Below are 15358 nucleotides of genomic sequence, written 5' to 3' on the forward strand. Positions count from 1 at the left end.
TAATGTTTGTTGAGAATTGATTTAAAATGGAAAACCAAAATCCATGCGCAGGGAAAAGGTCAGGATTTCATGCTGTTATTTCTGTTGGGCATAAAGCTATCTGTGGATCTGGGTTTATTGTGCAAACACAGGTCCTCTATTGGATTGGTGGTGATGAGAAGCTCGCACTGCATGGGAAACATGTAGCGCTCTGGTCAGAGACAGTGGCAGCAGGGCCGTAGCCAGGGTCTGAGTTTTAGAGGTCTGTTAAGACAGTTGAAGCTCATTTACTGCATTTCTATACAGTTTAAAAACTCAAAAATGCTATTTGGACAACAGCAAAATCAAGCATCAATGACCCTCAGCCATTATCACATTGGTTGATGTAGATTCATTCACCTCCGTCGATCTACTAAGACATAGCCTATTAGCTATACAATTAGCCGCTACACTCACATTAGCTCAAAACCGGGATTAAAAACTGTCATTGAATATGTACAAAGGAATCTGTTAGCAGAAAAACGATTTTATTAACGAAAGATAAACAAGTATATTTGCTTTAAAGAATTTGTTTGGTTGCAGTTTAACAGCTAATTTCCTGTAATTCTACACATTTTGCCATGACTGATGCCATGTTAATATGATATATTAATATGCAAATTACAAAAACAATCAATGGGGGCCCCTGGGCACGTGCCCTGCATGCCCGGTCAGTAATTTGGCCATGATTACTAGTTTAGATAGTCTAACTAGATTAATTTACAAATCTATAACATTTTAATAACTGACATGGGCTATTTGAGTGACTGTCAGTGACTGACCTAAAACAAGAGTTAAACTGCTGATGCACAACCAAGTTTCAAAACTTCACTTTGTGTATTCTACTATTCTAACACTCAGAACAACCTCAATTCATAGGGGCAAGGACTCTACAAGGCGTCGAAAGTGTTCCACAGGGATGCTGGTCAACGTTGACTCCAATGCTTTCCACAATTGGGTCAAGTTGGCTGGATGTCCAGTGGGTGGTGGACCATTCTTGATACACACGGGAAACTGTTGAGCGTGAAAAACCCAGCAGCGTTGCAGTTCTTGACACAAACCGGTGCGCCTGGCACCTACTACCATACCCCGTTCAAATACACTTACATTTGTGTCTTTCCCATTCACCCTCTAAATGGCACACACACAATCCATGTCTCAAGGCTTAGAAATTCTTCTTTAACCTGTCTCCTCCCCTTTATCTATACTGATTAAAGTGGATTTAACAGGTGACATCAATAAGGGATCATACTTTTCACCTGGATTCAACTGGTCAGTCTGTCATGGAAAGAGCAGGAGTTCTTCATGTTTTTATACTCCGTGTATACAGTGCTGTGAAAAGGTATTTGCCCCCTTTCAAATGTGATCTACTTTTGCATATTTTTGATATTGAATGTTATCAGATCTTCAACCAAAACCTAATATTAGATAAAGGGAACCTGAATGAACAAATAACAGCAATTCCATACTTATTCCAGGTCCCGAGGCAGCAAAGCATCCCCAAACCATCACACCACCACTACCATGATTGACTGTTGGTATACCTTTCTTACTGTGGAATGCAGAGGAATAATGGGACCCATGTTGTCCAAAAAGTTATACTTTTGACTCATCTGTCCATAGAACATTCTTCCAAAGAACCTTGATCATCATCCAGATGTTTATTTATTTATTTATTTGGCAAAGTTGAGTCAACTTTTTGGATGAGATGGGTCCCATTATGTCTGACGAAAACCAAACACTGCATTCCACAGTAATAACCTCATACCAACAGTCAAGCATCATGGCGGCAGTGGGATGGTTTGGAGATGCTTTGCTGCCTCAGGACCTGGAAGACTTGCCTTAATAGAAGGAACAATGATTTCTGCTCTGTATCAGAGAATTCTACAGGGGAATGTCAGACCATCCGTCTGTGAACTGAAGCTTAGCTGGGTCATGCAGCAAGAAAATGATCCAAAACACACAATCAGGTCTACAAGAAAATGGTTATAAAGCAACACATTTGAAGTTTTGGAATGGCCTAGTCAAAGTCCAGATCTAATCCCAATTAAGATGTCGTGGCAGGATGTGAAATGAGCAGTTCATGCTTGAAAACTCACAAATATCACTGAGTTAATGCAGTTCTGCATGTAAGAGTGGGCCAAAATTCATTCACAGTGATGTGGGAGACTGATCAACAACTACAGGAAGTGTTTGGTTGCAGTCTTTGCAGTGAAAGGTGGCACAACCAGTTATTGTAAGAGGACAATTACTTTTTCACACAAGGGAATTGGGTGTTGCATTACTTTAATTAATAAGATAAGTATAATCTTTTTTGGGTTATTTGCAAACACAGGTTCCCTTTATAAAATATTGGGTTTTGGTTGAAGATCTGATAACATTCAGTATAAAAAATATGCAAAAATAGAGAACATTAGAAAGGGAGAAATACTATTCATGACATTGTATATAGCTTACACGTACATATATTTTTTACTTGACTAGATTGTTTTTTTTCACAATTCGAAAAAAATTGTGGCAGCAATTCTCTTTGGAGTTGGATTTTTTGTAATATTCTATATATATTTAAATCGTAGCCAATAGACAAATGTTAGAAAGTATTTACTATGATATTATTAGGCAACTCTTTGGTTCAGTATCGATTATGTGCATATTTTATGCAGAAATATTGGCCTTCTAAAATGCAAGATGGTTATGATTATTCTGTCTTCTATCATTCTAAAATATTTCTCACGCCAAACAAGCCTTCAATCTATGATATTTTTGTCAATATTGCTGGTGCAGAGGTTATTTTGTGTTATCATTTATTGCTTTCTCTGTTTGGCCTCCAAATGTAGACACTAACATTCAATTAATGTCATATGTCAAGTACTACATGGCGTTTGGAATTTCAACAATGGACAATTACTGATACATTTGGAGCATTAAAATTCAACAGCGTGCACAATGGCGCACACTTGTGCACGAGAAATTGCTTAATCTTGATCAGAATATAAAATAACAGGTGCGCTGTTATAAATTAATACAGATAACAAAATTGAACAGGTGACAATTGAAATAAAGAAATATCCATGTCCGATTAAAAATTGGTTACACGTTTGGTAGGCCTATTAACCTTTGACGACTGGTTATCACAATTAATTTACTTATTGTTTGGTAATAGCACGTACAATTTCAAGATTCATGTAGGTTAAACTTACCTTTTATTGTGAAAAGTGTACGCCACATTAGCTCCATTTTGACAAGGTGTTATTTCAGCCAAGAGTATTCCGACTTCCACTTCTGGGCATCAGTGAAAGTCCATGGGAAGGCAGCATTCGGCCCCGTGGCTTCCTCTTAAAGTATGATACACCTGTCCTCCCATTACGCACAGTGGTATCTTGTGCACCAAAGTGGTGACGGTCATCACCACATATCTAACAGTTATGTGTAATATGTCCAATAGGCTACAGTATGTATGTATATATATATATATATTTTTTTTTTAAATACCTCAGATAGCAATTACAATTGTGTAAATAATTTGTAGATCGTTTTGAGCAACTGATGTATCCAAAAGTAGCCTACTGGCGCTGAATCAACGACCAGAGCAAATGCGAAATCTGTTCTAGCAGGACGACTGAAGCGCAAAGGAGAGCGCAGCCTGTCAGCGCGCTGATGAGCGTTGCACTCACTGCTGCGTTCGGTGGAATTGAATGGGTGAGTGCGCGTTTGCTGCAGGTTTCATCTCTGCATGCAGATGGAGCTGCCGATCCGCTATGCTCTCGCCCCTCCTCCCTCCTCACCAAACTCCCCCAATGTGCGTCAGTGTTCATCCGCCTGCGTGAAGGAAACTGCCATTGAGAGTTCCTCGCTCTTATATTTTCTAGGGAGGATATGTGCTCGTACTAATGTATTAAATGGAAACGGTTGGGTCAGTCACCAAACGGAGCATTTTATCTGTTTACACGAGCGCGACAGACTGCGCAACCAGAGTTTATAGTGAACACTGGAGGATAAGCATCTTCTGAACGATCTCTGTCAAAAGCGTCTGAGAAAGTTTCCCTTGTTCAAGCACCTTCTTCCGCATGAGGCATGTATTGCACACTAGGTTAACTTGGTTCCAAAAAAAAAGAAGGAATTCAGCCGGGGTCTCAATTGAGAGTAAGAATTGAGAGTAAGAAAAGTAGAATACAACCAGGTGCAATTCGACATATTGTTGTGTATCAGCAGTTTTTGTCTTGTACAGTCCTGGCCAAAAGTTTTGAGAATGACACAAATATACATTTTCACAAAGTCTGCTGGCTCAGTTGGTATGATGGCAATTTGCATATACTTCAGAATGTTATGAAGAGTGATACAATGAATTGCAATGTCCCTCTTTGCCATGCAAATGAACTGAATCCCACCAAAACATTTCCACTGCATTTCAGCCCTGCCACAAAAGGACCAGCTGACATCATGTCAGTGATTCTCTTGCTAACACTGGTGTGAGTGTTGACGAGGACAAGGCTGGAGATCATTCTGTCATGCTGATTGAGTTTGAATAACAGACTGGAAGCTTCAAAAGAAGGGTGGTGCTTGGAATCATTGTTCTTCCTCTGTCAACCATGGTTACCTGCAAGGAAACAAGTACCGTCATCATTGCTTTGCACAAAAAGGGCTTCACAGGCAAGGATATTGCTGCCAGTAAGATTGCACCTAAATCAACCATTTATCAGATCATCAAGAACTTCAAGGAGAGCGGTTCAATTGTTGTGAAGAAGGCTTCAGGGTGCCCAAGAAAGTCCAGCAACCGCCAGGACCGTCTCCTAAAGTTGATTCAGCTGTGGGATCGGGGCAACACCAGTACAGAGCTTGCTCAGGAATGGCAGCAGGCAGGTGTGAGTGCATCTGCACGCACAGTGAGGCGAAGACTTTTGGAGGATGGCCTGGTGTCAAGAAGGGCAGCAAAGAAGCCACTTCTCTCCAGGAAAAACATCAGGGACAGACTGATATTCTGCAAAAGATACAGCAATTGGACTGTTGAGGACTGGGGTAAAGTCAATTTCTCTGATGAATCCCCTTTCCAATTGTTTGGGGCATCCGGAAAAAGCTTGTCCAGAGAAGACAAGGTGAGCGCTACCATCAGTCCTGTGTCATGCCAACAGTAAGGCATCCTGAGACCATTCAAGTATGGGGTTGCTTCTCAGCCAAGGGAGTGGGCTCACTCACAATTTTGCCTAAGAACACAGCCATGAATAAAAAATGGTACCAAGACATCCTCCGAGAGCAACTTCTCCCAACCATACAGGAACAGTTTGGTGACGAACAATGCCTTTTCCAGCACGATGGAGCACCTTGTCATAAGGCAAAAGTGATCACTAAACATCGATATTTTGGGTCCATGGCCAGGAAACTCCCCAGACCTAAATCCCATTGAGAACTTGTGGTCAATCCTCAAGAGGCGGGTGGCCAAACAAAACCCCACAAATTCTGACAAACTCCAAGCATTGATTATGCAAGAATGGGCTGCCATTCTTACTATGTGGCCCAGAAGTTAATTGACAGCATGCCAGGGTGGATTGCAGAGGACTTGAAAAAGAAGGGTCAACACTGCAAATATTGACTCTTTGCATCAACTTCATGTAATTGTCAGTAAAAGCCTTTGACACTTAGGAAATGCTTGTAATTATACTTTAGTATTCCATAGTAACATCTGACAAATATCTGAAGACACTGAGGCAGCAAACTTTGTGAAAATTCTAATTTGTGTCATTCTCAAAACATTTGGCCACGACTGTATGTCAGTCACTGACAGTCACTCAATTAGGGACAGATCGACATTTACTGAGGGGGAGGGGTGGTCCAAAATAGCAGTGTTTTTTTATTTGGCACAGGGAAGGGTAGTACGTTTTTCTAAGGTTTATTTTCGCCCCTCGGCTCTTATTTTCCCTATAAACAATGGCTTGACTTACTATTGGTATTAACCTAATACAGTTTAGAAACCTTTGTAAAGGTTTGGTATGGTGTGGCTATTATTAAGCTTTAGCTACTGCAGTGCGCCATGGCGCTCCAACTGACTCCAACAGTTGAACTTGAGGTGAGGAAGACTGTTTCAGGCCTATCAAATTTACTCCTATAATCTAACAATATAATGCTCCTTTTTGTACAAAATAGTCGGATTGAATATACGTTTATATCTGTATAGCAGATGCAGTAGCCATCTGACATAAAGAAATACATGTTTGTCTCGTAGCATGCCACTGGCATACTCTACATCTATCTCTCTGGGGTTAGGCCTAACCTTCTCATCCTTCATATAGGCTATATACAATGATTCAAATTATAAATGCAACATGCAACAATTTCAAAGATTTTACTGAGTTACAGTTCATATTAGGAAATCAGTCAATTGAAATACATTCATTAGGCCCTAATCTACAGATTTCACATGACTGGGAATTCAGATATGCATCTGTTAGTCACAGATACCTTAAAACATTTGTCGGTATTTGGTGGGACCACCATTTGCACCATGCAGCACGACACATCTCCTTCGATTAGAGTTTATCAGGCAGTTGATTGTGGCCTGTGAAATGTTGTCCCACTCCTCTTCAATGGCTGTGTGAAGTTGCTGGATATTGGTGGGAACTGGAACACTGTCATACACGTCGATCCAGAGCATCCCAAACATGCTCAAATGGGAGACATGACTGGTGAGTATGCAGGCCATGGAAGAACTGGCACATTTTCAGCTTCCAGGAATTGTGTACAAATCCTTGCGACATGGGGCCGTGCATTATCATCCTGAAACATGAGGTGATGGCGACAGATGAATGGCACGACAATGGGCCTCAGGATCTCGTCACTGTATCTCTGTGCACCTGTGTAATGATCATGCTGTTTAATGAGCTTCTTGATATCCCACGCCTGTCAGGTGGATGGATAATCTTGGCAAAGGAGAAATGCTCAATAACAGGGATGTAAATACATTCGTGCAAAACAATTTTGAGAAATAAGCTTTTTGTCCGTATGGAACATTTCTGGGATATTTTATTTAAGCTCATGAAAATTGGGACCTATATTTTACAGTGCCTTGCGAAAGTATTCGGCCCCCTTGAACTTTGCAACCTTTTGCCACATTTCAGGCTTCAAACATAAAGATATAAAACTGTTTTTTTGTGAAGAATCAACAACAAGTGGGACACAATCATGAAGTGGAACGACATTTATTGGATATTTCAAACTTGATCCAATGTTGACCTAAATGACTAATGATGACTAATGATGATAAATACAATCCACCTGTGTGTAATCAAGTCTCTGTATAAATGCACCTGCACTGTGATAGTCTCAGAGGTCCGTTAAAAGCGCAGAGAGCATCATGAAGAACAAGGAACACACCAGGCAGGTCCGAGATACTGTTGTGAAGAAGTTTAAAGCCGGATTTGGATACAAAAAGATTTCCCAAGCTTTAAACATCCCAAGGAGCACTGTGCAAGCGATAATATTGAAATGGAAGGAGTATCAGACCACTGCAAATCTACCAAGACCTGGCCGTCCCTCTAAACTTTCAGCTCATACAAGGAGAAGACTGATCAGAGATGCAGCCAAGAGGCCTATGATCACTCTGGATGAAATGCAGAGATCTACAGCTGAGGTGGGAGACTCTGTCCATAGGACAACAATCAGTCGTATATTGCACAAATCTGGCCTTTATGGAAGAGTGGCAAGAAGAAAGCCATTTCTTAAAGATATCCATAAAAAGTGTTGTTTAAAGTTTGCCCCAAGCCACCTGGGAGACACACCAAACATGTGGAAGAAGGTGCTCTGGTCAGATGAAACCAAAATGGAACTTTTTGGCAACAATGCAAAACGTTATGTTTGGCGTAAAAGCAACACAGCTCATCACCCTGAACACACCATCCCCACTGTCAAACATGGTGGTGGCAGCATCATGGTTTGGGCCTGCTTTTCTTCAGCAGAGACAGGGAAGATGGTTAAAATTGATGGGAAGATGGATGGAGCCAAATACAGGACCATTCTGGAAGAAAACCTGATGGAGTCTGCAAAAGACCTGAGACTGGGACGGAGATTTGTCTTCCAACAAGACAATGATCCAAAACATAAAGCAAAATCTACAATGGAATGGTTCAAAAATAAACATATCCAGGTGTTAGAATGGCCAAGTCAAAGTCCAGACCTGAATCCAATCGAGAATCTGTGGAAAGAACTGAAAACTGCTGTTCACAAATGCTCTCCATCCAACCTCACTGAGCTCGAGCTGTTTTGCAAGGAGGAATGGGAATAAATTTCAGTCTCTCGATGTGCAAAACTGATAGAGACATACCCCAAGCGACTTACAGCTGTAATCGCAGCAAAAGGTGGCGCTACAAAGTATTAACTTAAGGGGGCTGAATAATTTTGCACGCCCAATTTTTCCGTTTTTGATTTGTTAAAAAGTTTGAAATATCCAATAAATGTCGTTCCACTTCATGATTGTGTCCCACTTGTCGTTGATTCTTCACAAAAAAATACAGTTTTATATCTTTATGTTTGAAGCCTGAAATGTGGCAAAAGGTCGCAAAGTTCAAGGGGGCCGAATACTTTCGCAAGGCACTGTACATGTTGTGTTTATATTTTAGTTCAGTATATTCAGTTGAAGTCAGAAGTTTACATACAGTTTAGCCAAATACATTTAAACTCAGTTTTTCACAATTCCATGACATTTTATCCGAGTACAAATTCCCTGTCTTAGGTCAGTTAGGATCACCACTTTGTTTTAAGAATGTGAAATGTCAATAATAGTAGAGAGAATTATTTATTTCAGCTTTTATTTCTTTAATCACATTCCCAGTGGGTCAGAAGTTTACAAACACTCAATTAGTATTTGGTAGAATTGCCTTGAAATTGTTTAACTTGGGTCAAACATTTCGGGTAACCTTCCACAAGCTTCTCACAATAAGTTGGGTGAATTTTGGCCCATTCCTCCTGACAGAGCTGGTGTAACCGAGTCAGGTTTGTAGGCCTCCTTGCTCACACAAGCTTTTTCAGTTCTGCCCACAATTTTTCTATGGGACTGAGGTCAGAGCTTTGCGATGGCCACTTCAATACCTTGACTTTGTTGTCCTTAAGCCACTTTGCCACAACTTTGGAAGTATGCTTGGGGTCATTGTCAATTTGGAAGACCCGTTTGCGACCAAGCTTTAACTCCCTGACTGATGTCTTGAGATGATGCTTTAATATATCCACATACTTTTCCTACCTCATGATGCCATTTATTTTGTGAAGTGCACCAGTCCCTCCTGCAGCAAAGCACCCCCACAACATGATGCTGCCACTCCCAGTGCTTCACGGTTGGCATGGTGTTCTTCAGCTTGCAAACCTCCACCTTTTTCCTCCAAACATAACAATGGTCATTATGGCCAAACAGTTCTATTTTTGTTTCATCAGACCAGAGGACATTTCTCCAAAAAGTACGATCTTTAACCCCATCACCTGAACATTCAGTACACTGAGTCTACAAAACATTAAGAACACCTTTGTTATATTGAGTTGCACCCCCTCCTTTTGCCCTCAGAACAGGCTTATTTTTTCAGGGCATAGACTCTACAAAGGTGTCAAGGTATTCCACAGGGATGCTGGCCAATGTTGACTCCACTTCCCACAGTTGTGTCAAGTAAGCTGGAAGTCTTTAGGGTGGTGAACCATTCTTGATACACACGGGAAACTGTTGAGCATGAAAAAACCAGTAGCGTTGCAGTTCTTGACACACTCAAACTGGTGCGCCTGGCACCTACTACAATACCCCCTTAAAAGGCACTTAAATCTATTGTCTTGCCCATTCACCCTCTGAAAGGCACACATACAAAATCCATGTCTCAATTGTCTCAATGTTTAACAAGTGACATTAATAAGGGATCATGGCTTTCACCTGGATTCACTTGGTCAGTCTATGTCATGGAAAGAACAGGTATTCCTAATGTTTTGTACACTCAGTGCACATGGAAGTAGTTTAGTGCAAAATATAAATCATTTCCTGATCTTTCTTACAATGCTCAGATATGTTAAAACAAACTTATTTCATTTATTTTTTGACTGTCTGTCTGTTTTCCTATGTATGAATCAGTTGTTCAGGGCGTTAATAGCAGCAAGGCCAAATATGATCTGTTAACATTCTTGGTGATTACACAATGCCAACATTGTATAATTAAGCAATAAGGCCCGAGGGGGTGTGGTATATGGCCAATATACCACAGCTAAGGGCTGTTCGTGCGCATAATGCAAAGCGGAGTGCCTGGACACAGCCCTTAACCATGTTATATTGACCACTTACCACAAACCCCCAAGGTGCCTTATCGCTATTATAAAAAGTGGTTACCAATGTAATTAGAGCAGTAAAATAAATGTTTTGTCATACCCGTGGTATTAGGTCTGAAAAACCACGGCTGTCAGCCAATCAGCATTCAGGGTTCGAACCACCCAGTTTATAATCATCAACAAAACTGGACAGATTTGGTGTTAATTCTAACTTTTTGGGCGGGATGGTTCACATTTGATTTGGACAGGGCGGATAGTCCATCTGTAGATGTTCTACAGATGGTCATATTATCAACAAACTATCTGTTGATAAGCAACTGCTTACTAAGGTTAGGGTTAGGTTTAGAATTAGGGTTTAGTTTCGGGTTAGGGCATCTACAGATGGACTGTCCAAGTAAAGTGTTCCGGGGAATGTTCTTACACCTTTCCCACAACGTAATGAAATGTTCAGGAAACATTAACAGAACCAGTTTTGGTTTGCTGGGAATGCTCTTATCTTTATTATTTTAGCTGATTTCCAAAACCTCCAAAAATGACTTTAATAAACATGTCAAACCTGTCACTGCCTGACCACAGACTACCACCATTATATATCACAGATATTCCACGAAACGTGGGTATTTAAAACATTTCAAGGCTTTGAGATCAGTATCCTTCATGGGTGACCTTGCCAACTTTAAAATTAAAGTATTTTAATGTGCCATTTCAGTTCCAGATCTTGCGCAGGCTATGACATGAATTACTTGTTTTTGTCATCTTCCCCCATGACCTATCGCATAACCACTGACAGTTGTTTGTAAGGATGCTTGAGTGGATGTGTGGGGGCTAGAACCAGAATTGATGGCTGTTTGTTCCAGAAGAGTCCCCAGGGTCAGTCTGAGTGGGAGACTCCTTTACCTCTGAAGAACAACCCGCTGTGCTGTAGTGGACACATCACATCTTCCCATCTCAGGTAATCTGCAGCCATGTTATTTTGTTGTGCTTTTTCATTCCCCACGTCCATGACATTGATTCTCTCCGCTCTGTCTGCCCTCGCAGCACGTCGCAGAGTGTGACACGTCCTCTGGACCTCTGGACCTGCACACACAAGGATTCCGATATCATCATGACCATGATATCCACTGACTCTCCAAACAGGAGATAGTTTGATAGATGTTTTCCAGGAATATGCAGACCAAATCTCAATGAATCAAAAAGTAGCAGTTGCGATGTCATACCTCCATTCTTGGTTTTAAAGCTAGTGGTAGCATAGGAGTATGGCTGAACATTTAATTGATTTCCTTGTTTATTCTATAGCTTCCTGGACGTTTAAAGCTGTCATATCTGTTTGTAATGAGGAGGGATTTTCTCTCCCTGCTGCCGGAAAAAAACATGGAATAAACTACCAGGACCCCCCCAGGCTCTCCATGAGAACAACAAACCCAGGGATTACATAGCCTGCCTGGGAGAAATGTTGTTATCAGTGTGAGAGTCAGCCTCACTCAGGGAACCCAGTACCACAAGGCTTAGTGATAAGCCCAGTTCTGGAGTTTTGTTGTGACTGGAAAATGAAAGAATGTTTATCTTCTTCGGACTATGTTGGGATATGATATTTAGAGTGGGTCTTTGGTAAATTATTTTTAAAAGCCTGACATTTAAAAAAAATCTGTCTGAGGATGAAAAATTAGATGCTATCCCACTGGGAACACACTGGTTGAATCAATGTTGTTACAACATCATTTGTCAATGTGTTGTGATGTGGAATCAACGTGGACAATTTATATGATTTGAAAAAAATTCTTCAACCAGTACTGCTTTCATCTCATTTCAACCAGCATTGTGAAAAAATGTAATTAGGTTAAGATGTCAACTTAAATATATTGATGTAACAACCTATTAGTCAGGTTATGTCAATCTAATTTCAACATAATCATCAGAACTATGTATATATTGAAATTGCGTTGACAATTCCACAAAATAAAAAAATAAAAAAACATTTATCCTATATTGATTGGGTGGTAGATATGTTGAATTTTAGATTTGATTAGACATATTTTATGTGGTATGTTTGAATCAATGGTTATTTGGTATGTTTGAATCAATGGTTATTTGGTATGCTTGAATCAATGGTATGTTTGAATCAATATCATCTCACTGGGCACACACTGATTGAATCAATGTGGTTCCCATGTCATTTCAATGCAATTACGTCAAACCAACGTGGAATAAACGTTGAATTGACTTCTGTGCCCAGAGGGATTGTTTTTGACGTCACGATATCAATACAAACAGAGGCATATTGAAATAAAAATAAAATGAGGCCACAGTCGAATGATTTCTTCCTGAATAGTGACTCCTACCGTTATAGGACAGGTGATGCACTTCAGTGAGTCCACCATCCAGATGCCTCCTGCTATGTACAGTGCTTAGCTTAAGAAATAACCTGTGTTTGTCTTAGCTGAGCCATCACGTCAACACATTTAGACATTGATCACTTTCATACTTCTTTGCGCAGACTGCCGAAATCACATTGGGTAACTAACTTTTCTTTACATAAACTGTACGTGAAAGTACATTCGGAGTGAGGTTGGACTTATGTAGGCTACATTGACATTTGATTTGCCCAAAGGACACCATCATTTCAACGTGTAGCTCGGCACACTGTCATTCATCCATGGTTTGATTGGCTCTTAGAAAGTTTAGAAGTAGTCACCCTTAGCCCTATCAATATGATGCCAAATGCATGATGTTAATAATAGACTTTAACCTTTGGATATTGTATTGTACATGAAGGATGGTTGTTTGATATCAAATGTAGTCGACAAGTTAGAAATACGTTGGATTTACATCTCCATCTCAACCAAAAATCTAAGTTGAAGAATAGGACTGAATCAAATCAAATTTATTTATAACACACTGTTGGATTCTGGGTTAAACTTGGGACATTGTTATACTCAGAAGTATAGTATCCGAGGAGTGATAGAGATTGGTTTTAACATCAGAAGTTAATAGGGAAAGGCGTCAGTTGTAAATCATGCAGCGCCTTGTGTCACGATCGCAGATTTTAGAGAAACAACAAATGTCGGTACATATAAGTGTCTTATATCGGCTGAAAGCTTAAACTCTTGTTAATATAGTCCAATTTACAGTAGCTATTACTGCGAAAAAAATGCCATGCTATTGTTTGAGGAGAGCTCCTAACAACAAAACACTTTTTTTCACCGCGATAGGTTTGATAAATTCACCTCTGAAGGTGAAATGTGTACTTACATTCTGAAATCTTGCTCTGATTTATCATCCAAAGGCTCCCAGAGATATCATGAAGTGTTGTTTTGTTAGAGAAATAATTTCTCATATCCTAAAAAAGTCCATATAGCATGCACGATTGATTTTGTATTTCCACTCATTCAATTTGCAAAGAAAGGAATCTGTGAAAATATAACCCTAGATGTTGTTTCAATCAGTCAAATCACGTTCGTATTTATTCCTCAGAGATCCTAGAACGTAACCAGACTTCACTATATCATTAGGGGTATAGTATATCCTATAGGACACCAAATTTGGTTAGAGAGTGACGCCTTCATGGCACGCGAATGACGCGGGCGGTCTTCACTAGCTAGATAGCCAGTGAGCTGGGCTTTACGGGAGTATCCGGAAACCCCGTATCTGGGGGGTTCCCGGATACTCCCGTATGTAGCTGCTAACCTTGTGCGACAGCAAGGCTTTTCGTTTTGGACAAAAATTATGTCACGCCCTGACCTTAGAGAGCTTTTTATGTCTCTATTTTGGTGTGGTCAGGGTGTGATTTGGGTGGGCATTCTATGTTCATTTTTCTATGTTTTTGTATTTCATTGTTTTGGCTGGGTATGGTTCTCAATCAGGGACAGCTGTACTTAGGCAGCCCTTTTTCCCACATGTCTTGGTGGGTAGTTGTCTTTGTTTGTTGGCACTATAGCCTTTAGCTTCACGGTTGTTTTGGATGGTTTATTGTTTTTGTCGGCGTCATATGAAAGTGTAATATGTACGCTCCCCACGCTGCACCCTGGTCCAGTTCTTTCAATGGCCGTGACAAATTATAGAAGAATATGGAGAGTTATGAAGTTATGAAAACTGGTTGTTTTGCAAATGTTGAACTTACAATATGGCTACTAATACTGGAAAAACTAAATAAAAAGTCCAAGTATACAGATGACGATATTCTCGTAGAAAATTGTAAAGTGAATGTAAATGTCTCCTTCACGATTTGCCCAAATGTACCTGGGTGACTTTCCACTAAATGTTGTGTAGTCTGCTCATACTTCAAGATATCCATCTGAAACTTTATTACCCTATCACTTCGTCCTCCTGTCGACCCATAAAAGATGTAAGGATTGACACACACGCGCACACACACACAGTGGTGGAAACATATTTTGTCTAACGCACCTGTATTGATCCTCTGGAAAGAATTCAACTTGGTTAAGCTTTCATAGTGTCCGTTGAGTTATTTACTCTGAGAATTAGAACCTAACAACATGTAACGTTTGATTTGGTGCTATTCTTTAACTTTTTGGTTGAGATGGAGACGTGATTCCAACATATCAAATCATTAATTTGTAGACAAACTGGTTGTTGAATTGAGAACGCAACCAAATAATCAATATTTGAAGGAGCTTCCGCTTGGATAGTATATACTGTATTCTGTATATAATTAATAACGTATATAAAAGAGGGGACTGTGGATCTGTCTCTGTCCGTTAGTACGGTAGTATGTTCGTACGTTCATATATTTGTCCGTTTGTCCCACGCTATATCTCAGACAGCACTGGCCCGATTTTGACTAAACTGGGGTGAATGATGCATCTTGTCATAGAAATACGACATTTACACTGATTGGCCCATGGCGGGAGCTATAGTAATTAACTGAAATGTGTTAGTCATACGCAATGTTTCAATTGGCCCAAGGGTGAGTGCTGCATCATTCATGGGGGACGACATGTTTACTGGTGCCTTGTTTCAATGCTAGTTGAAATGATATGAAAACAGACCTGATTTATAACTTTAAAAAAAAATCCAATGTATTTCCCATGTTGATTCCACG

General features: G+C 40.2%; 1 protein-coding gene across 4 annotated transcripts in view; it reads right to left on the bottom strand.

The window, feature by feature from the left end:
- sstr2a (somatostatin receptor 2a) overlaps window positions 1-15358 on the bottom strand; it is a 29315-nt gene that overhangs the window by 3089 nt on the left and 10868 nt on the right. For 2 of the 4 annotated variants that reach the window (XM_024386574.2, XM_024386573.2), the window contains exon 2: window positions 11197-11376. The exons of 1 other annotated variant lie outside the window; for it this stretch is intronic. The gene's annotated coding sequence lies outside the window, so the exon portion shown is untranslated. Of the gene's footprint in view, window positions 1-3218; window positions 3931-11196; window positions 11377-15358 lie in introns of those variants that run through there. One more of the 4 variants, XM_024386572.2, reaches the window with a different exon arrangement.

This window comes from Oncorhynchus tshawytscha, linkage group LG24, assembly GCF_018296145.1.
Source record: "Oncorhynchus tshawytscha isolate Ot180627B linkage group LG24, Otsh_v2.0, whole genome shotgun sequence".
NCBI classification, from domain to species: domain Eukaryota; kingdom Metazoa; phylum Chordata; class Actinopteri; order Salmoniformes; family Salmonidae; genus Oncorhynchus; species Oncorhynchus tshawytscha.